Below are 21,759 nucleotides of genomic sequence, written 5' to 3'. Positions count from 1 at the left end.
AGGAACTCTATCTTGACACTCTGTCTAGAACATACTGAGTATTAGAAAGTATAGGTAAAATGTATATTAAAGCAAGCACCTCCGGCTGAGGATATGGCTCAGTTGGTAGAGTGCTTACCTCACATGCATAAGGCCTGCTTTTATCCAACATCTACTTATTGTTATTTTGAATCTAGTTTTAGCAATTTTTAACAATTTTTAAACCTACAATATTAAGGCATGCAACAAACATTTATTAACTAAGCACCTTAAGTGGCTTCAACTGTGATATCCTGGGGTATACAAAGATGAATTTGGAAACTTTTTCCTTCCTGTAGTCAGCAAATTTGATACTTGGGAGAGATTATCACACATAGCCAAGCTAAAAGGAAAGTTATAGCTGTCAGAAATGACATGTGCAGTTCAGGTGAATCCTGAATCATTAAAAGAACAAAGCTTAGGGCTTAGAAAGTTTCTCTGGGACCTGTAGACATGACTGTGATATAGTAACTGGTATTCATATTGAGGAAAAAATGAATTAGAGTCAACATATTCTGTTAAAGAAATTAAGGAAATATAATGTCTTTCAAAATGATTTTGACTCCAAATTACTGTTACTTGTGGTTATGGGGATTGAACCCAGGGCCTCACACTTATTAGACAAGCACTTCTCTACCTCTTACTATATCACAGCCCTCTGTCCAAAATTATTAAAAAGATAATGGTACTTAAAGAAATCTTTAGCTCTCTGTTATGTCTACAGTGACAGTCCCAGGATACACAGTTTTTCCCGTACTGTAATATGCTCAATAAGAAAGCTCAATTGTTGAAGGACAAATTCCTGTTAAGGAAAAAAAAGTCCTAATAGATTTTATGTGTAAAATTTATTCAGAGGTGGGAGGTCCTTCTGAGTTCAAGACTCGGTTCCAGAAGTTTATGTCTGGAATTTTTCATCAAGTCCTAGTATAAACACTGACTAGAACTTTTTGTTTGACACCATTGTGAAAAATTGTTCTTGGATATAAAACATATTTTAATCTTGTGTTTCAGCTCATTTGATCCTGTGGCCATAATTTATAGTTATTTTTCCTCCACAAGTGTGTTGTTGACAATGGTAGATGTCTTTTTTCCCCCCAGTGAGGTCAGGGAAAAGAAGATTAAAATACATTGCAATTCATGGCTCAGAATCACTTAGAATCATAAAATGTTAAAAATCTGAAAGAACATTATATATCATCTGACCTTCTCTCTTCATGATATAGATGTAAACTGAGGCCCAGAGAGCACTGGTAATTGGATCAAAGTCACACAAACAGGAGTCTACATTCCTGTTTGACCCATACCATTCCTTTTCTTGTCACTAATGCATACTGGAAGTTGGTTGGGATAAGGAACAGTTTCTCTATAAGCAGCATCACTGACCCCCAAGCTCAGCTTTGAAACCCTCTTGTCCATTCCCTGAAGTATTATTTATATCCCACTAGAGAAGAGTTCACCTGACTGTCTTCTGAAGACCATTTACCAACTGTAAGCATTCTGCTACCCCCAGCAATCCAAAGTAAAAAGAGATCACAGTCCCTTCCTCTCAAGGAAACACACCCCAGGATGGAAATAGACAGTAAACATCACAACAATACTATTAGCATGGGAATGTGGGACCTCAGAGGGGCTCCTCACTCGGCATGACCTCAGTGAGGAGATGCTTCCAGACTGAACCTGGTGAACTCCAGAAGCCCATGCTCACTTTACATTACTCTCTGGAAACACTTTTGTTCTCATGTTGTCCTGGAAGTCCTAATTTCTCTAAATGTTAAATATTTATAATGGAATCCACAAAGCTGAGAAGAGGAGACATCATGGAGAAAGGCTATGACTTTACCTCCCACCCTCAGAGATAAATGACAAAGGTAGATGAAATCAGAAATACAAACCTGGGACCATAAGTGAAAGGAATTTGAAAGATTCTGAAATGTTTATACTATCCATGTTCTTGATATTCATGTTCTTTCATGACTAACAGCAACATATTTAAACCTAAAAAGTAAGCTTAACTTGTTTTCAGGAAAGTAAGAGAATTGTGACTGGGGAGCTTAGAACACCTGTCCTCTCAACAGTGTATCTTGGATAAAAAGATCCCTGGGACAGAATGGATGGTGGCAGCCACGTCAGGGAAAGGGAAGCCCACTGAGGGTCCTGCAGTCAAGATAAAGAGGGCACAGAAAGCCAGCTTAGGCCTAGCAAAGGCCACAAAGCTGTGACAGTAGAAGGACGCACTGGGTCTTCCCTGTCTCCTTGCTCATCGTTTTATCCTTGATTATAAAATTCAGGAAAACACCCTGCACCAACAATAATGTCTGTCTTAATTTATGCATGTTAATAAATGGCCAATGGGAACTGGGAGCAGGAGAAGGAAAAGAAATTTGCTGCAGAAGGGAGTAAAGAACACAAAACATGAGGAGGGATGAACTCTGGGAATAGTTCTCTGACCCCTGTGTCTCACTGGTATTCTCAGCCTGAAGTGGAAGGAAATAGAATAATGTGTGGAATGTACAAAAGTGGAAAGAACTGAGAAAAAAATAAACTATCTGCCTCATTAAATGTAATCATATTTTTTTCAGAAAATGAACTGTTGACTACCATAGTTCTCCTTCTGGGCCCAACTGCTTCCTGACAACTTAATAGAGCTTACTAATTAGTTTTTTCTTTTTTTCCTGGGGGTCATTTTCGCGTTTACAACTGCAGTTTCTCTAAGTCATGATAAAACGTAATGGGAAATACATTAGGCAGGAAATATGAAGAAAGTGAAGGAATTTTCCTAATGGTTTCATAAAGAATTTAAAACTCTCAGATTTGCATGTTATACACAGGTTCACATGTGTTCTTCTAAGTAAATTGGAAACTTTAATTGTAAGGATCAAGGAAGTAGTGCAAACAGACTTTATGTCTGGGAATATGGAAAGGATGTTGCATTCAAAAATTTAAAAAATAGTTTAAATGCTATTTGCTACAGTTACCAAAGTATGTCATATTAATATTTGCAAGTTTGTGAATAACCAAGTTTGATACAAAGAAGAAATCATGCATGTTACTCTTAGAGGATGTTGTATGACAACTGGCCCATGAATCCTGAGATAAGCCCAGGTCCTATTATTAAGTTGTATGACCTAAGAAAATGATTTCATATTTTTGAGGCTTGCTTTCTATAGAATGAGTATAGAACTATTGCTCCCGTTTTATCATCTCTCTTGCAGATCATTGATTTTACTTGGTGAGTAGCAATAATTGCAAGTCATATAAAATAAATCCTTAGTGACTCTCAGATTTTAAAAAAGATCTATTTTGCACCATTCTGTAAAAGCTGCCAAACTTTGGGTTTGGCTGACTGCTAAAGAGAGCAGCCTAATAGTGGGAGCAAATTCCAGAGTTGAGGGTCATTTATTTGGGATGCTTTGCCAAGCACTCCCATGTCTTCAAACTTGTTGGAGGCTTTAAACTTGAGCATTAATGAGAAAACAATTGTTTAAACCATTGTTTTTTAATAGGTACACAAAAATCCTGAGGTTTGCAACTATTTTTAATAGTTTGCTACATTCCAGTGGCATACCAGGTTGCAGAGTCCTGCTACTTCTTTCTTGGTTATTTTCCTCCTCTATGAACTTTGCTTGCTTTTTCCAAAGAAACAGGCAATAAGAAAACACAGGTCTTCATTTTTCCTGGAATGTTCTTTTCCATTTAGCTAGTGCTTTCTCAAACAAGACAGCATCAATTACATAGGGACTTTTAAATATTGATAGTAAATATTCACATATTGATGACTGATTCCTAAACCCAAGTCAGATTTGGAAAGGGATCCCTGGCACCTATGCATTTTTTTAATTAGTTGCTCAAAACATTACAATGATCTAACTCCCCAAGTGTTACTTATCTGTGACCAAGTTAAACCATGGGGTACCATCACTGAAAAGGTCAGTGGCTTTAGTGTGTTCTGTGGCTACAATACAAGTCAACTTACTGTTTAAGAAAAAAGAATGGACATAGACACTACTTGTAAAGGCAACTTTAAAAAATTGATGAGAAAAATATAGTTCCTTAGCTTTAATGTCTCATTATGGAGTTAGTGCATTTGCATTGTTATCATAAACGCACAATTAAGAATAATATTGATCAATTTGTGATTATTTCTTGATGCTTTTATGTACAAATGTGTTGCAAGATACAATGAGGTAAGAATACAAAAAAAAAAAAAAGAATAGAAAATCAAGTCCCTACTCTTTTAGAAAGATGAAACTTATAAACTTGGGAATGCAAAAAAGACAGAACAAGAATGAAAAAAGAAATCATATATGGGACAGAGAGTGAAAGCTATTATTGTTGAGAATAGGAAGAGATTGCATGGCTGGCATCACGTAAGAAGATGTTAGTTGAACCTGGACCAGCTTTTGAATGTTTTTCACTTGTCTAGTGGAGTAAGAACATAGGCTCTGGACTAGAATATCTTAGCTCTCCCACAGGTTGGCTCCGTGAACTTAGGCAAATCATGCGGCCTTTATGATCTTAAAATGTAGCTTCATGAGCTTTAGTATATAAAATTAAAATAAATGAGAAGACGCTCCTGACAGAGTTACAAGGAATAAATTACATTTTTTAAGCAAAAAACCTGGAAATTTGTAGGTGTTCAATTTAACTTAGTTTTCTTCATTCCTATTACATCTTTGACCACAGCTACCACCTGAACACCAGAGCAGCTGTGGAACTGTGATACAAAAAAAAAAAAAAATATGCTTCTTCATCAGAAATCCCTACCAAACTCTATCATTGATAGTGTTCAAACCAGAACAAGAGGAGGCCTCTGTCCAGTTACCCATAGCAAGGGATGAGCTGTAAAGATTATTTGCAGTCTTTATAATGTTTTCATGTCTTTACCTCTGTATGCATAGCATGTCTCACCTTATGGCACAGAGATTTCAACATGAAAACCCCATTTTTGTCACTGACAACAGCAAATGTAGGGGAGCACAGAAAAGTATATTTCAGTTGTGAAGTTCATGCCAGAATCAGTGACTATTTTGCAGGTACCACTGAGTACACACAGAATGCTAACCACTCACCTTCCACAGGAGGTCCTGACAACATATAGGAACCACAGAAGTGAACCCCAGAAGCTCCTGCAGCCCACAGTGCAGACGCTAGTTCTGTCAGCAGTGACCCATCATTAAACTTTGGGTCAAGTAAAAGTAATGCTAATTCTTAGGTTAGACAATAGTTATTCTTTCTGTTCATTTAAACATCTTAACTCTCAGGTACTTATTCATTATTATTTGACTATAATTACTGTTCAGCTTCTTTCCCTGGGTGCTTCAACCATGTACAAATCTAAGCAAACACAATTCTCTTAAGTTACTTGCAAACAACAAACCAACTCTGTTTATGTAAAAGAAAGTAACTTCAGGAAGAAAATGAGGAGACTCCAATAGGAACCAAGAGGAAAGCATAGTGAAAACCCTGCTACAGAGATCATCTGTAGGACAGTGCAGCTGATGTAATGACCACCCCCAATCAATCATCACCAATATCCTGGCTTTAAAACTAACCCTGAGCTTCTGAGAATAATATGTAATGGTTGGGACATCAGCTGAGCCATGAAGAGGTTACATGTCTACTTTTTATGGGCCAGCAGGCAAAATGAGGGGCTATTCTCTGGTCCCATCCTACATCTCCTCCCATTCTTATTTCCACATAGCTTGAGATTCTACCCCCTTCCCCAAATCAGGAAGAATGTGTGGATGCTGATAGGGAAAATCAAAAGAAAGTACCAACTAACCACTTTAAAATAATCAGAGTTAGAGAACTAACATCCACTCAGTACCTTGCCAAGGCCCAGCATTGTACTGGTGTGAGTACCCTGAAGACAGACTGGCATGTTCAGATACCAGCTTGGCCACCTTCTTGAAAAAATGAAGTTGGTGCTGAGCCAGGAACAGAAATCAGTATGACTCCAGAGCCTGGAGTTATATCAGTATTTTATGTAGTCCACGATACTGTTTTTTACTTTTCTTTAGCTTCAGTCTGTAATTCACACTGAGTTTTTAACTCTGTGTTTTCCATCACAGTAGAGATGCCAATTTGTTAGGGAAACAGACTGCAGGGATCATAATCTATTTTGAAAAAAAAAATCAAATCATATAAATTGGTTGAATGATTAATATAAAATCACTTCTCCTTTCACTTTTTTTTTTCTAATATTGGAATGGGTAACAGATTCACCCACACAAGTTTAATAACTAGTCCTATTGATAGATTTAAAATAATGGCTTATTTAAATTTTCAAAATCAGTTGATCTCTAAATGTTCAGCCTGGGAAAAATTTCAGCAAGGAATTTGATATTAGTCCTGAAGCATCATGGAAGCATGCAGTAAACTTAGGAAATACTTTGCTTTCAGTCTAAGATCTTCTTAAGGTCAGTTCAGGTCACTTAAGATTTCTTAGTCCTGCTTTTCCCTAGCTGACATTAGAGTGGGAAGGAAATGGAAGGCAGGAAAGAGAAAGATGATGTTGTACCTCCTCATCCCAATGCATACTTGTCCTTAGCTTAAACATTGTTTTCCAATCTAGCTGCCAAAATTTAAGCATGAAGAAGACAAATATCAGCTAGCAAATATATCCAGATTTCCTGTTGAACACCAAATACTAAATTGTGCAGGACATTAAAATTTAAAAGAACAGAATCTGCCATGAGTTTTACTCTCCTAAAATGAAATTTAAATGTAGATGTGATCTTATGTGAAAAAATATATAGACTACAAGAAATGCTTTTTTCCCAGTTTCCTAGGGTTACTAGATTAAGGGGTGAGTGGATAGGGGACAGTGAATGAGATAATTTTTCTAAAAGCTTACCTGAAATTAAAATCTATCAGGATATAGCACTCTGACACCCTCATGTTAATCTGTTTTTGACTTGGCTGGCTATGATTAGCCTGGGCTAGAAAGACCTTTGCTTGGGTGCATATTAGAAAGAACATTGGTGAATATGTCCCTACTCAGAACTGGTCTTGGCTGTAATTTTGGAGCCTTAGTTGGAAGAATGGAGAAGAATTCATCTAGCTTTGAAGAAAAATGAGTGTCTATTTAGCCACATCTTGCCTAGATAATTTCTGAATCTTAAAATATTATTCTAAGGGCTGGGGTTGTAGCTCAGCGGTAGTACACTCGCCTAGCATGTACAAGGCCCTGGGTTTGATCCTCAGCACCACATAAAAAATAAATAAATAAATAAATAAAGATATTGTGTCCATCTTCAACTAAAAAATAAAATATAAAAAAAATATATCATGCCCAGGCAATACCTAATTATAAGGTGTCTTTATGGTAATAGTGGTTGTATTTATTATGCAATTTGGAAATGTGAGGTTCTCTTACAAAATAAACTAGCAATTAGTAATTCTAAATGGGTTCCTAATCTTGAAAAACAAAGGAAGCATTTTAAGCTTTAAAATTTATATTTTATATTTCACTAAAATATATCACTAAATAGAAATAAACACAAAAATTTCTTAAATACAGAAGTAACCTATAAGAGGAAGACAGTATTAGGCAGTGGCTAAATCTCTGGAATTGGAGCACCTGGGTTCAATATCCCTAATACTGTTGTGTTGAAACTTCAGTTTTCTCACCTACAGCCTACTAGGGTTTTTAAAATTATTTGATATTATGGAAACTTTTATAATGCTTGGCCCAGAGTAAAGCTTAAACCATTTTACCTATTTTATATGTTGTATCAAAATTTTTCTCTCAGGGATCCTCCCAATTATCAAGAACAGAATTTCCTTTCAATTCTGAAAGGAAACCAATGTGCCAGCAGAAACAAAGCAAATATCCTTGTTTTCAAATAAAGGAGATTTTCTTGTGAGAAAAAAGAAAATTGATGACATCTTTCAGTCAGTTAAACACATCAGCCCCTCATAGTTAGGAATTAAAAACACAAAGTTAGTGTTTATTTCTATTAATCCAAAGGAATTGTCCCTACCTATGGCTTTTTTTTTTTTTTTTTTTTTTTTTTTTTTTTTTTTTTTAGTGCTGGGATTAAATCAGGGCCTCATGCATGCTAGGTAAGCATTCTACTGCTCAACTAAACCCTTAGCCCTCACATTAAGTTTTCATGTTGCCCCCCCCTCCAACATAAATACACTAGAAACTTTTATTTTTCAGGAAGGGTAGGGAGGTGGATAGCTACTGAATGGACTGTTTTGTGAATTAAGAGCTCCATCAGGCTGAAGGAGAGTTGAGAAAGATCATATCAGCCACTCTCACCTTTCCTTTTAAGATACCAGTGTCCCAGCTATCAACCAAGGTCCATGGGCCATATCCAAAGGGGCACAGCATGCTGCCTTTGCCTTGCATATTTCTTCCCAGAGCCCCTCAGGCATTATTGCATATGAAAGATGGCAAAACTCTGTTCAACATTTTATTTCCAGGAAGTTATGTGTTCATTTCTTCTAGGCCTTTTCACTTTTATTCAGAACTGTGAGGAAGAAATAGTTAGGAAAAGTCTGTTTGTATTATGACTGGCTACAGCAGGTGGGGGTTTTCTTTGCAGTAATGTTTTTAAGCAGTGTCACCCAGCAGCTGGGTTCCTTTGCCTTGACAGAATTGGCACCCTAAGAGCAGAGAGATGGAAGCACTTGGAGTGATAAACTTGTCTCAACTTGGAATCAGTTTAGAGCAGTTTAAAACCTCTCAAACCCGAAGCATTCTAAGCTTTAAATGGTATCCACTGAGAAATCATATCTGAGGAATTCTTTTCCATTAAACATTTAGTCTGATTTAGAACTAATAAGATGTTAATCTTTTCAAAATATATTTTTCCTTATTTGGCTTTCTTACTTTTAGTGGAAGTCAGTTGGAGTTTAATATACCAAAACAGTTGAATACAAGGAAGGGGTGGAGCAGAAAAGTGCCCTAGGCTTGGTCAAGGAGAACCAAGTCCAAATCTGGTTGCTATCATTAAGTGGTCTGTGACTTTAGTTATCACTAAGCTGTTGTGAGTCTCCTCTATAATGTGAGAATATTAGCATCTGGAAATGTGAAAAAGATTAAATTATAAACCATTGATGCAAGTGCTTTATACTCTTACTATATGTTCAATAAATTTTAATATTAATGACATAGGGGGATGGTCACAAGTTTTGCTAAAGTCACTTCTTTACGGAGATGCAAAATAAATGTTAATTTTCAACCTTTGATGTTCTGATCACATAGAAGTGATCATCCTCTCAAAGAAATTAAATGGCTTGAAAAGAAATATCCTTCCCAAAGGAGGATTGAAATCTGCATAATTAGACAATTTTGCTTTGGTACACCAAATGTTAAAAACAATGCAATGTGCTGAACATGGGGAAGCATGCCAGTAATCCCAGCAGCTCAGGAGCCAAAGGCAGGAAGATTGCAAATTCAAAGCCAGACCTAGCAACTTAGCAAGCCCCTGAGCAACTTAGGAAGACCCTCTCTCAAAATTAAAAAAAAATTTAAAAAGGGCTGGGGATGTTGCTCTGTGGTTAAGCTCCCCTGGGTTCAATTTCTGGCACTATAAAAAGAAAAGTAAAATCAAAAGCATTATTTTATCTGACAGAATCTTTCTCTATTTCCACCTTTGAACTAAGTGTAGGAAACTAAAATTGTATAGACTTACAAAGATCTAACAGATTTAAGATACATATGTTTGCATATTGAAATTAATATACATGTTGAAAGGGCAGTTTACTTTTGAGAAAGGATTGGCTTTTTTTTTTTAAGTTAGATAGTACATTTTTTGCTTTGCAGTCCCTTGGGTCTCTGTAGTGGTTATATAACTCAGCCATCATGTAGGACAAAAACAACCATACACAATAGTAAATGATATGACATGGCCATATTCCATATTCTGGGCAGGATGTGGCCCAGAGAATGTAGTTTGCTGACTCCCTGAACTGGAGCATGGTATAGAGTATGTTTATAATTTGAACATAATAAAGGCAACTCATCTAAGTGGAGAAGTGTGTATACATTTGAATTCACAAGTTATTAAATCAGTAGTTATATAAAAATAACTTTGGCATGTGCATTTATTCTTTCATAATGAAGGCTTATTGAGTTAAAAATAGTGTAGTTGTCTAAGTATGTTCAGTTGAGATGCTGGTATGCAAGCCACATTGTAGTTGGTTTCCATTTCACCTGTACATTTTCTAACATAGAGCCTTGCTTATTTACACAATAGGCACTACTGTTTTGTGTGTGAGAGAGAGAGACAAATTTTGAAATTTGACTTAGACTCATTATAGGAACAGTCAGGGCAGGATTTCCTTCTGCTGCACAAGAATATTTTGTGAATTTCCTGGGAAGTACATTCAAGGATAGATTACCTGACAGCATCTGAACCATTGTATTGCAAAGAATTTCCTGCCAGGATTAACCACTTAGACTTGGCACTTAACTTTTCATAACTATTTCCTATTTTACCTTAAACAACATCTTTTAGAAACATTTTTGTGTGATTTCTTTCTGCAGAGAGAAATTTAAAATAATGATATACCTAAATCACTAAAGAATTTTCAGAATTAGAGAAAACTTTGTGAATTCTTTTTCTTTTTCAGAATAGTGTAACAAGCCAACTCAATCTTCAACTCCTTGACAAAACATCCAACACCACACATATATTAGAAGGATAAACAACCTCTTATCATTTTAATGTTCTAATTCTAATTTTGTAAATTCATATTTTATTTTATTTGGGAGTATCTGCTGTTGAATGCTTCATGCAAGAGTAAAAATGGGATAAAAACAATTAATTACCTTTGAATACCCCTAAATGTCAGTGGTTTAATACCACAATGATTTTGTTTCACCAATTTTTTTCTCATCCATTGTAGGGTAAATGACCCCACTCCCCCTTGTACTTTGCCATTGGAAACACATAACTCTAAGATCATGCCAAAGGGAAGAGAAAGGGGTAAATAGGAAACAGCACACCTGCTTTCAACTGCCCTGGCCAGAATTGACATATCACTTCCTCTCATCAGTCACTGACAAAAACTAGCTCACATGGCTCCCCATAACTGCAAGGGAGATTGGCAAATAAAGAGGAATACGTGGGTGCTAGTGATCGTTAGCAAGTTCTCACTGCCACATAAACCCATCTAAGCCCTTGATTCATGAGCTGAGTTCAAAAGTTAATCAGGAAGGACTAAAAAAAAAATGTATATTATCTCAGTTTTCATTTAGTTCGTTTCAACAAGAACATATGCTAGTTGAATGTTTGCTGTGTTCCTTTTATTCCCCTATTTTGAGACTGTGTTGTGTTTAAAACTCTACCACTTAACATATAGACAGAAAAATCTCTGGTCTAATATATGTTTCTTAACTCCTCAATCATTAAATTGGTATGTCATTATTTCTTTGTATTGATAGCTCACTTTTTGTGTGTGTATGCATGTGTATCTTCCTCTAGTTATAGTCATTACAAAAAAAGAAATCATGTATCCTAACAACAGCTAGCTGACTTATATATTAAGCTGACTTATGTATTAAATAAATGTTACTTAATTAATAGATAAAGATGAGTTTATATACTCTTGGATTCAGTAAACGTCTTTGCCATTCAATAGCATGAATATAAAGAGTGACAAACCCATGTAAATATTACTTCATACTAGACAAAGGTGCCAAAACATATTGGAGGAAAGATATCCTCTTCAACAAATGGTGCTTGGAAAACTAAAAATCCATTTGTATCAAAATTAAATTAAACCCCTATCTTTCACCATACACAAAACTCAACCCAAAGTGGATCTAGGACCTAAAAATTAGACCAGAGACCCTACACCTAATAGAAAAAAAAGTACATCCAAATCTTCATTGTGTTGAATTAGACTCCAACTTCTAAATCATAAGCAATAAAATCAACAATCAATAAATGAGAAGGATTCAAACTAAAAAACTTCTTCTCAGCAAAATAGATAATCAATGACGTGAAGAGAAAGCCTACATTTTGGGAGTAAGTTTTTGCTACATGCATGTCAGAGCAGTAATCTCCAGGATATAAAAGAACTCAAAAAACTTAACACCAAAAAACAAACAATCCAATCAATAAATGGGCTAAGGAGCTGAACAGACACTTCTCAGAAGAAGTTATACAATCAATCAACAAATATATGAACAAATGTTTAACATCTCTAGTAATTAGATAAATGAAAATCAAAACTATCCTAAGATTTCATCTAACTCCAGTTAGAAAGGCAGCTATCAAGAATACAAGCAGCAGCAGCAACAACAACAACAAAAGAATACAAGCAACAATATAAGTGTTGATGAGGATGTCAGGGGAAATGTACACTCATACATTGCTAGTGGGACATCAAAATTAGCACAACCAATCAGGAAAGCAGTATGGAGATTCCTTGGAAAACTGGGAATGGAACCACCAATTGACCCAGCTATCCCTCTTCTAGGTCTATACCGAAAGGACTTAAAACAGCATACTACAGAGACACAGCCACTTCAATGTTTATAGCAGCACAATTCACAATTGCTAAACTGTGGAACCAATCTAGATGCCCTTCAATAGATGAATGGATAAAGAAACTGTGGTACATATATACAATGGAATATTACTCAGCATTGAAAGAAAAAAATATGGCATTTGCAGGTAAATGGGTGGAGTTAGAAAACATCATCCTAAGCAAAATAAGCCTATCATCAAAAACTAAGGTCTGAATGTTTTCTTTGATAAGAGGATGCTAATCCGTAATGGGGGACATGGGATGAGTGGAGAAACTTTGGATGGGGCAAAGGGGAGGCAGGATAGGAAAAATGGTGGAATTAGATGAACATCATTACCCTAGGTACATGCATGATTGCACGAATGGTGTGACTCTACTTCATGCACAACCAGAGAAGCAAAAAATTCTGCTCCATTTGTATACAAATAGCTCAATGGAGACAGAAAATAGTGCAGAGTGGTGAAGTACAGTCAAAGAAAAAGATAGAAATAGAAACTAGGAGAAAACAAGGACTAAAGAAAGGGGGAAAGTGCTTTTAGTGTTTCTAATTTCTCCTGAGGTATTTGTATACAATGAATTTAAGAGCTTTCTATTGTGAAGTATAATTGCTTAGAACTAATAAAAAAATAATGAATGACTGCCTTTAATTACATTTCTAGACTGCTTAGGGATTTTAGTTTGGATCAGTGTTTCTCAAAGAATGTCCAATGGACTGAACTGGGAAGTCTGTTGTCTTTCCAGGAAACTATATTAGTCAAAAAATAGTTTTTAGACAGCTCATTCCCTACTTCTATGTGAAAATGGTCTTACTGAAACTCTTCAAAAAGATTGAGTTGGTTCTGTTTTTGTGCACATTGCTAAAGCAAACTAGCTCATACAAAATTGGTAAATGGAGAAATGATGTTACTACAATACATAAGCCACTATGTTGCTATTTTCCCCAGCACCTTAATGTTTATGCCACCAAATACCAGCTTGAATGCCAAGTACACAGAGGCTGGACACAACAAACACAGATTAACACACTATGATACACAATACCTATTCTCCTTGTGTTCTTCCTCTTGGTTTGTTTTCCTAAGTGTGCGATTTCTTGGAAGGACTTATTATATGGTTGGCTTTAGACTTAGTTCATTTTCCCTTGTTCCTATAATTCTGCAGACTCAACATTTTCTTACTCTTCTTATTGAAGTCTTACATTTAGCAGAGCTTTTATTTGTTAAGCACTTAACTTGCATTTAAATTCAGACTAGTATTTTTATATAGGTTGTTATTGGCTTTGTTTATTCTTGGGCTCAAAAGGTATGTAGGTTTTGAGTTGCCTATCCCAAATCTATTTTAACTATGAGCTCTATTATTTATAAATGACTTTGTATAAAACATGAGGTTCCTTTTAAGAATGAATATATTATCTTTTAGTAGAAATACCTGTATTATTACAACTTAAATTTCCATGTTTTGTGGAATGGAAGAATATTAATAACAAAATGGGCACTGAGCCTATTTGAAAACTTTCCATATGGAGACGGTTTTCTACCTTTTATCTTATATACCAGAGTGTTCTAGAGTTCTCAGATGGTATTCACATTCAGCATCTCATTTCAATTTCCTAAAAAGGACATTGTTATCATTTGTACCTAGTTAACTTGGAAATCAAGTCTTAGAGGAGAGAAAGGTTTTGCTTCAGGGAAGTTAGTGACAAAGTTCTTAGCATAATTAGTTATACTCTGTTCAAATAAACATATTTGAGCATCTCTTTTTTTTTTCAGGAGACTAGTGATACAGAAAAATAGGATGAAACCCAGCTTTCCTCCAGCCGCTCCCTCCCCTCTCTCTTGTATTGATATTGGAGCTGTTTTCACCTTGTATAGGGAAAGACCAGACAATCTCAAACCCAAAGAAGCACTTTCATTGCTAATTTCCTAGAAGAGTTGGAAGCTGAGAGTGTTCTGGATGCTCTGCAGGGCTGTATGGCACTTAAGTGGCTTCTGGCCAAGTGGCCCTAGTTTGTTGCCAACGGGAGTCTGTTACTTGGCTCTATTCCCACAACAGTCCCTCTTCTAGTCTCCACCCCTGATCCTGTCTTACCCAGTGGAAACAGCTGTAAAACTGTAGAGGGCCAGTCACCTCCAATCTTCCTGACTTCTCTGAACTGTAATTTCATCCCTGGGATGCATAGTGAAGATGGCTCATCACTGCTTCTTCATGTGCTTTATAATGTGGAATAGTGGAAGGGAAACTTAAATGACAGCAGAAAGTTGTTTTCCCCTCTGGGTTGTTAGTAAAAGAACCACAGTAACTTAGGCAAGATATTTCAACTGCTTGAGCCTCAGGATTCTCACAATTTTAGGATACTAAGTAGGTAGATTAATTAGAACTTTTCCAGCTGTAGTCTTCTGAAATTCCTCAAGAACATAAATGGGCTTATTTAGTGTTTACTTAAAGGAGGGTTCCAAGAAACCAACTCTACTGAGCTTAATGGGGAGTAAGGTCTCTTACTAGTACCCAGAGTATCATAACATCCTTCCAAATCCTAAACAAGTCTCAGATACAGATAGAATGATCAATATGGCAACATCAGATCTCGATGATATGTTTAGGCATTTTACATGTGGCCAATTTAAGAAATTTTAAAACCTATTGTTAAAAATACAAAGCTTGTTAAGTAGAAGTCATTAATTTTTAAAAAAGATAAATATATCTTGGACCAACTTGAATCATCTTTAATGAACATAATTGAGAATACAAGCATTTTCAAAATTAAAGTGAATGTATATAATACTCATCTTAATACCAATTTTATAATTTGACTATAGCTATTTAAAATCACAAAGATTAAATGGATGTGTTTATAGTGAATGACACTATTCTTGACACCCCAAACTTTTCCTGCCTTAGGGATATGGAGGCCACCTAACTCCTGAGACCTCTTCTAGTTTTAGTTTTTATTTCAGAATCCTACTGAAGGCGGACTCACAACCAGCTAAATAGTTATTTACTTGGTTAATATTTAACCTGTGGTTGGGCTTTCATATAGCTCAGTGGAGACAGAAAATAGTGCAGAGTGGTGAAGTACAGTCAAAGAAAAAGGAAGAAATAGAAACTAGGAGAAAACAAGGATTAAAGAAAGGGGGAAAGTGCTTTTAATGTTTCTTTCTAATTTCTCCTGAGGTATTTAGCAAATAGAACAGGTTTTCCCATGTCTGTGAGAACCCTTACGAAGAAATTAAATATATGATTAGTGCTTACCAGTTTATTTTGCAAGTACACAAAATATCACTAGCATTTTCTATACTTAAGATAGACAGTATGTCAGATGCTTGAAGAGATATAGATTGAAGAATATGCATCCTATCTTAGGAGTGCCGTATGTGTTTTATGTTTTCATACTTAATGGTCTGTGAAACAATTTCCTTCAGCCCTAACCGTGCTTGATTTTATGGGTTACAAAGAAATGGTAAATAAACATGCATGTGGCAATAATTAAATAATGCAATTATAAAATGTTCATCAATGAAATTAAATATGGAAACACATTAAAATATGCACCTAAGTCATCCAGATTTTGATATCTATCCTTATTAGTGTTTCCTCCTTTTGTCTCCCATTAAAGATAAAATAACTAAGAAGGTGGCTTTCTCTTAATAGACTGATAAGTAACCAAGTAAAATATACAGTACTTTTGTCTAATTTTAATGGCAGGAAGCTGAAATTACAGAATATCCAATTACACGATTTTATATTAGCCACCAAAAAGAAGGCACTTTTAAATTTTTTATTTTATTACTTCAAATAAAAAAAAACAGGACAGAAAATTATTTTTTAAAGGAATCTGGGAAAGGATACATGAGGAATCTATATTATTTGTTATAATTATATTACATTGAAAATATTACATTGTAATGTAATTCTACATTGTGATAAAAAGTTAAATTTTAAAGATAGCACATTGTTGTATGATATATGGCTAATTGGGTTGCTTCTTATTTTATTGTGATAAAATATACCTAAAATAAATTATTTAAAACATTTTAAAATTACAATTCAGTGGTATTAAGTACATGCATAATGTAACGCAGTGCTGTGCGCCACTACCAAGTTCCAAGTTCCAGAAACTTCTTATTACCCCAAGTGGGATCAAGCTATCACTCCCAATCCTCCCTCTGTTCAGCTTCTGGTAAATGCAAATCTTTCTGTTCCTATGAATATGGAAATTCTTGATATTTTGCATGAATAGAATCAAACCACACCTTTTATATCTGGCTTCATAGTATAGTTTTCAAGGTTCATCCATATTGTAGAATGTGTTAGTAATTCCATTCTTGTTTTTGACTGAATGATAATTTCTGTATATGTGTGTGTGCATGCGTGTGTGTGTGCGTGTGTGCGTGTGTGTGTGTGTGTGTGTGTGTGTATGTGTGAGAGAGAGAGAGAGAGAGAGAAGGGAGGGAGAAGCAGGCATTTGGTTTATCTATTAATCAGTTTAATGGACATTTGTGTTATTACTACTTTTGGCTATTATGCAAAGTGCTGCTGTGAACAACCATGAACAAGTCTTTCTGTCGACGTGTTTTCTGTTATTTGAGGTAATATACCTAGAACTGTAATTGTTTCTTCAAATGTTAACTTTGACTTCGAAGGAACTGCAAAATTGTTTTCTACAGCAACTTCACCATTTTATGTTCCCACAAGGAATGTATGAGGCTTCTAATTACTTCACATCCTTGCCAAAACTTATTTTCTGGTACTTCTTTGTTCTGATGACCATCCTATTTGGTGTAAAGTGGTGTCTTGTGTGGTTTTGTTGTATTTTCCCCTAATGATTAAAGCTGTTGAACATCTTTTGATGTGCTTATTGGCCAACTGTGTAACTTATTTGGTGAAATGTTTCTTCATATCCTGTGACCATTTTTTAATTGTGTTGTTTGTGTTTTTATTGAGTCACTTTTCTTTTAAAAGGAAATTAATCCAAAAGGACTTTATTGTATTATAAATGTTCTTTTTCCAGCCTGGATGATATGGATATGCTCACTTTATAATCATTAGTGTCCTTGTATATAGTTTTCAAAAAGAAGGATGTGGTTTCTTTTCTAAACACATGTGTTTCCTAGTGGTGCTATAGCACACCACCACAAACATGGTGGCTTAAAACACAGAAATGTATCTCTCACAATGCTGGAAGCCAGAAGTTCATAGTCAAGAAGTAGGCAGGGTCACAGTCCCTCTGAGATATATTTTCTTGCCTTTTCCATTTTCTGGTGGTACCTGGCATCCTTTGGCATTCCAGGGCTCAGAGGTACATCACCTAATCTCATCCTCCATCTTCAAATGACAGCCTCTGTGTTTCTGTGTAAGGTATCTAAAATCTCCCTCTCCATATTCTTAGGAAAACATTAATCATTGCATTTTTGGTCCAGAATGATCTCTTCCCCCAAATAAGGTTGAATTACAGATATCTAAGGTGAGAACTTGGATATATTTTGGGGGTTACTCAATTCAACCCACTGCACTGAATATGACATGCTTCCATTTTTAAAAAATAAGAAAAGAAATGCAAACAATTTTAGAACACTGTGATAATCTGGATTTCTGAGTCAAAAGACCTACAGGTTAAGGACAAAGAAAGAAATTTGCCTAATGCTTACCATCATAAAAAAGGAGAAATTTTAATCTTTGAAAAATATTTTACTTATTCTGATTCTGAAAAGAAGCTTTTAAGAATAAGTTTAGCAAAAAATATTTATGTTTTTCTTTTTCATTTTTTTGAGAGGAAGCTAATAAGAATATATATATATATATATATATATATATATATATATATATATATATATATATATATAGTGATTTGGGCATTTGGAGCCATCGTGATTTCCAACTTTGGAATTGTTGTCAACTGCTTGAGGTTTCAGGTCATAATAAAAAATAATATACCCAACAATTAGCCCCAGTATTTTAATATGGTTTATAGCTTATGACCAAATTTGTTGGGGTCTCACTTCATATAGTTAAATAAAAAGAAAATGAAGTGGATTTTCTTCCCAAGAATTACAATTCAGCATATTAAATGTTTTTTGGTTTTCTAAGTATAAAAACCTGGTAAGATATAGTGCCTCTCTGAAAAGAGTTTCAGACTAAGGACACACAAATTTATGAATTTGAACAATGGCCTTATTCAGAAAATTTAGTCCACTTTCTGTATGCTTGTGCTATTCTGGAATCTTATTTTTTTTCTTTGTGGACAGCACTGTTAAGAAACAAATGTCAGGCTTTGATTCACCACATTCTCAAATCATTCCCACTACAAAACCTGTTTTCAAAGGTAAACTTTGTAAGCATTCATATCTGAGAGTATGTGAAGGATATGAATAAGTCCTAATTATTTTACCAGGGAATATATCTTCAAAATACCCTCTTTCATTTGACAGGGTTTTTAAAAATATCTGAATAGTCATTTGTAAGTTAATTGGAATTCATCCAGAAAGTCATTTCTTGTTGGTAAAAGGTCTAAAATTGAGGGAGTTCAATGTCTGAAAAATTTCAGAGTTCTTTTTATATTTTTAAAGTAGTAAAGAGCCAAGTATTTATAAAGTATCCATTCAAATTGCGTTGGTGATCTTTGATCATAATATGGAATAGGAAACATGCCACAGGGTTTGGCTATAGAATAAATGACATGAAGCAGAAAGGCTCACCTTGTGAGCCTTTCATCCTCAACACCAGAGAGGGGTATCAGGTTGGTAGATGTGTTACCTGGTGCCTCTTCAGTTCTGCTTTCTTACTAAGACCATCCTCACACAAAGCTAGAGTTATTCTCTGATGACATCACTACCGTCTTGTGTGTGTTTAAATGAATGATTCTTATGTGCATAATGGAAGACTTCAACTTTAAATCTGACCTGGCCTTGAAAGTCTGTGTGAGTTTTGAATCGCTTTCCTCCTGATTTACTTTTACTTTCTAGTGGTGCTTCTAACACAGATGTAAAATGATGAAAGCAATTTGCTACCTGACTGTGAAATCCTCTCAGTAACTTTTTAATCTACTAAATTTCCTACCTAATCAACTACAAGAGGGCATGGTTTTTCATAATAGGTAGAGGAGTACCCAAGATAATTATCATGATATCTATTCCCATCTCTATGAAATAGCAAAGACCTTTCCAGTGGTTAAATAGAGAAAAAAATGGGGGATTCTTAAAATCTTCACATCAATAGTCACAATTTTAGAATTACTTATGATCTTGGAGGTGTTTTTATTTTTTTAACATTATGTTTCACAAGTGGCTAAAAATTCTTTGAGGACAGGACCATTGTTTATTTCACCTTTTAATCCCTTAGAGCTCCTCTACCTCTCTCTGTATGGTGGACTTCTATTAATGTTTGCTGAGTGAATAAACATATTCATGTTCTAGTCACATACATGCATATACTTGTTATCTGTGTATTATATACTTGTTAACTGTGTATTTAGCAGACCCAGTCTTTTTCTCTTTCTCTCTGTTTTGTTTGTTTTGTTTTTAATACTGAATAGCTTTTAGGGGGAAAAAAAGCATAAGAAGGAACAATTGAGTTGAGTGTTTTAATTCTCTATTTTTCTTACCCTCCCTGCCTCATTCTTCTTCCCCATCCTTCCCCCAGCCAGAGTGGAGAAAAATGCTGTGTGAAGACTCATTATTGAACTAACCTATCTTTCACTTCCCTCTGTATTCTATGACCCTCTCCCTCCTCATCTTGACCTCATTCTTTCACCCTAAAAACCTGATTCCTTGTAGGAGTCACACTTATCTCAGCTCCTGAGCCTCCTGTTCTCAGATCCCTCTACCTGACAGAAGCCTACACCAAGGCACCTGCCTGACATCAGAGTTGAGTGATTGATCCCCCTGGAATTAATCAACCATGGCCTAAATGTCAGGAAACTAGCTGGCTCACTTCAGGTCTGATGCTCATTACCGGACCAGTCAGCTGTGATCTGGGTGGTAGGGCCACTTAAAAGCATGGCAGCACAGTCTGAAATCTTTGTTTAGAATAACATATATGCCTAAAGAAGGTAGTTTCTGGCTCTGATGAAATGAGAGGACCAAATTAAATAATAGGTGAGATATTTCTTCCAAATATAACATTCTATAATTGATCATGAAATCAGTCAAGTATTAGACGTCATAATTAATTATATGCAGGTTTTTCTAATCTTAATAGTTTACTATACATATAGTCATCCAAATGTATTTCTCTTGGAAGAATTATAATAGATGACCAATTACCATCTCCATTATATTATAACAGGGAATGAACACTGTCACTAGAAACCTGGATATAGATTGAAATGCTGACAGAATCTCCATGCTGCATTCCATATTAGCTGCATCACTTTGCAGTCCCACCAGCAATGTATGAATGTACCTTTTTCTCCACATCCTCACCAACATTTATTGTTGTTTGTCTTTATAATTGCTGCCATTCTTACTGGAGTGAGATGATATCTTGATTTGCATTTCTCTAATTGCTAGAGATGATGAATATTTTATCTATATCTATCTATATCTATATCTATATACCTATATCTATATCTATCTATCTATCTATCTATCTATCTATATAGAGAGATAGATAGATAGATAGATTGTATATCCTCTTCTGAGAAGTGTCTGTTCAGGTCTTGGCCCATTTATTGATTGGGTTTTTTTTTTATGCTTAGCTTTTTGAATTCTTTATATACCCTAGAGATTAGTGCTCTATCTGATGTGTGAGGGGTAAAAGTTTGCTCCCAAGATGTAGACTCTCTATTTACCTCACAGATTGTTTCTTTTTCTGAGAAGAAACTTTTTAGTTTGAATCCATCTCATTTATTGATTCTTGCTTTTAATTTTTGTGCTATAGGAGTCTTATTAAGGAAGTTGGGGCCTAATCCCACATGATGAAGATTAGGGCCTACGTTTTCTTCTATTAGACACAGAGTCTCTGGTTTAATTCCTAGGTTCTTGATCCACTTTGAGTTGAGTTTAGTGCATGGTGAGATATAGGGGTTTAATTTAATTGTGCTGCATATGAATTTCCAGTTTTCCCAGCACCATTTGTTGAAGATGCTATCTTTTCTCCAATGCATGTTTTTGGCACCTTTGTCTAATATAAGGTAATTGTAATTTTGTGGGTTAATCTCTGTGTCCTTTATTCTGTACCATTGGTCTACCAGTCTGTTTTGGTGCCAATACTATGCTGTTTTTGAAAGCAATAGAGAGATCCCTTGGAATACTG

General features: G+C 35.3%; 1 protein-coding gene across 1 annotated transcript in view; it reads left to right on the top strand.

Moving 5' to 3' along the window:
* Nucleotides 1-21,759, top strand: part of Itga1 (integrin subunit alpha 1) — a 151,108-nt gene that overhangs the window by 17,285 nt on the left and 112,064 nt on the right. The gene's annotated exons all lie outside the window — the stretch shown is intronic.

This window comes from Callospermophilus lateralis, chromosome 5 (assembly GCF_048772815.1).
Source record: "Callospermophilus lateralis isolate mCalLat2 chromosome 5, mCalLat2.hap1, whole genome shotgun sequence".
Lineage (NCBI taxonomy): Eukaryota > Metazoa > Chordata > Mammalia > Rodentia > Sciuridae > Callospermophilus > Callospermophilus lateralis.
This window is presented reverse-complemented; position numbering and strand designations above follow the sequence as displayed.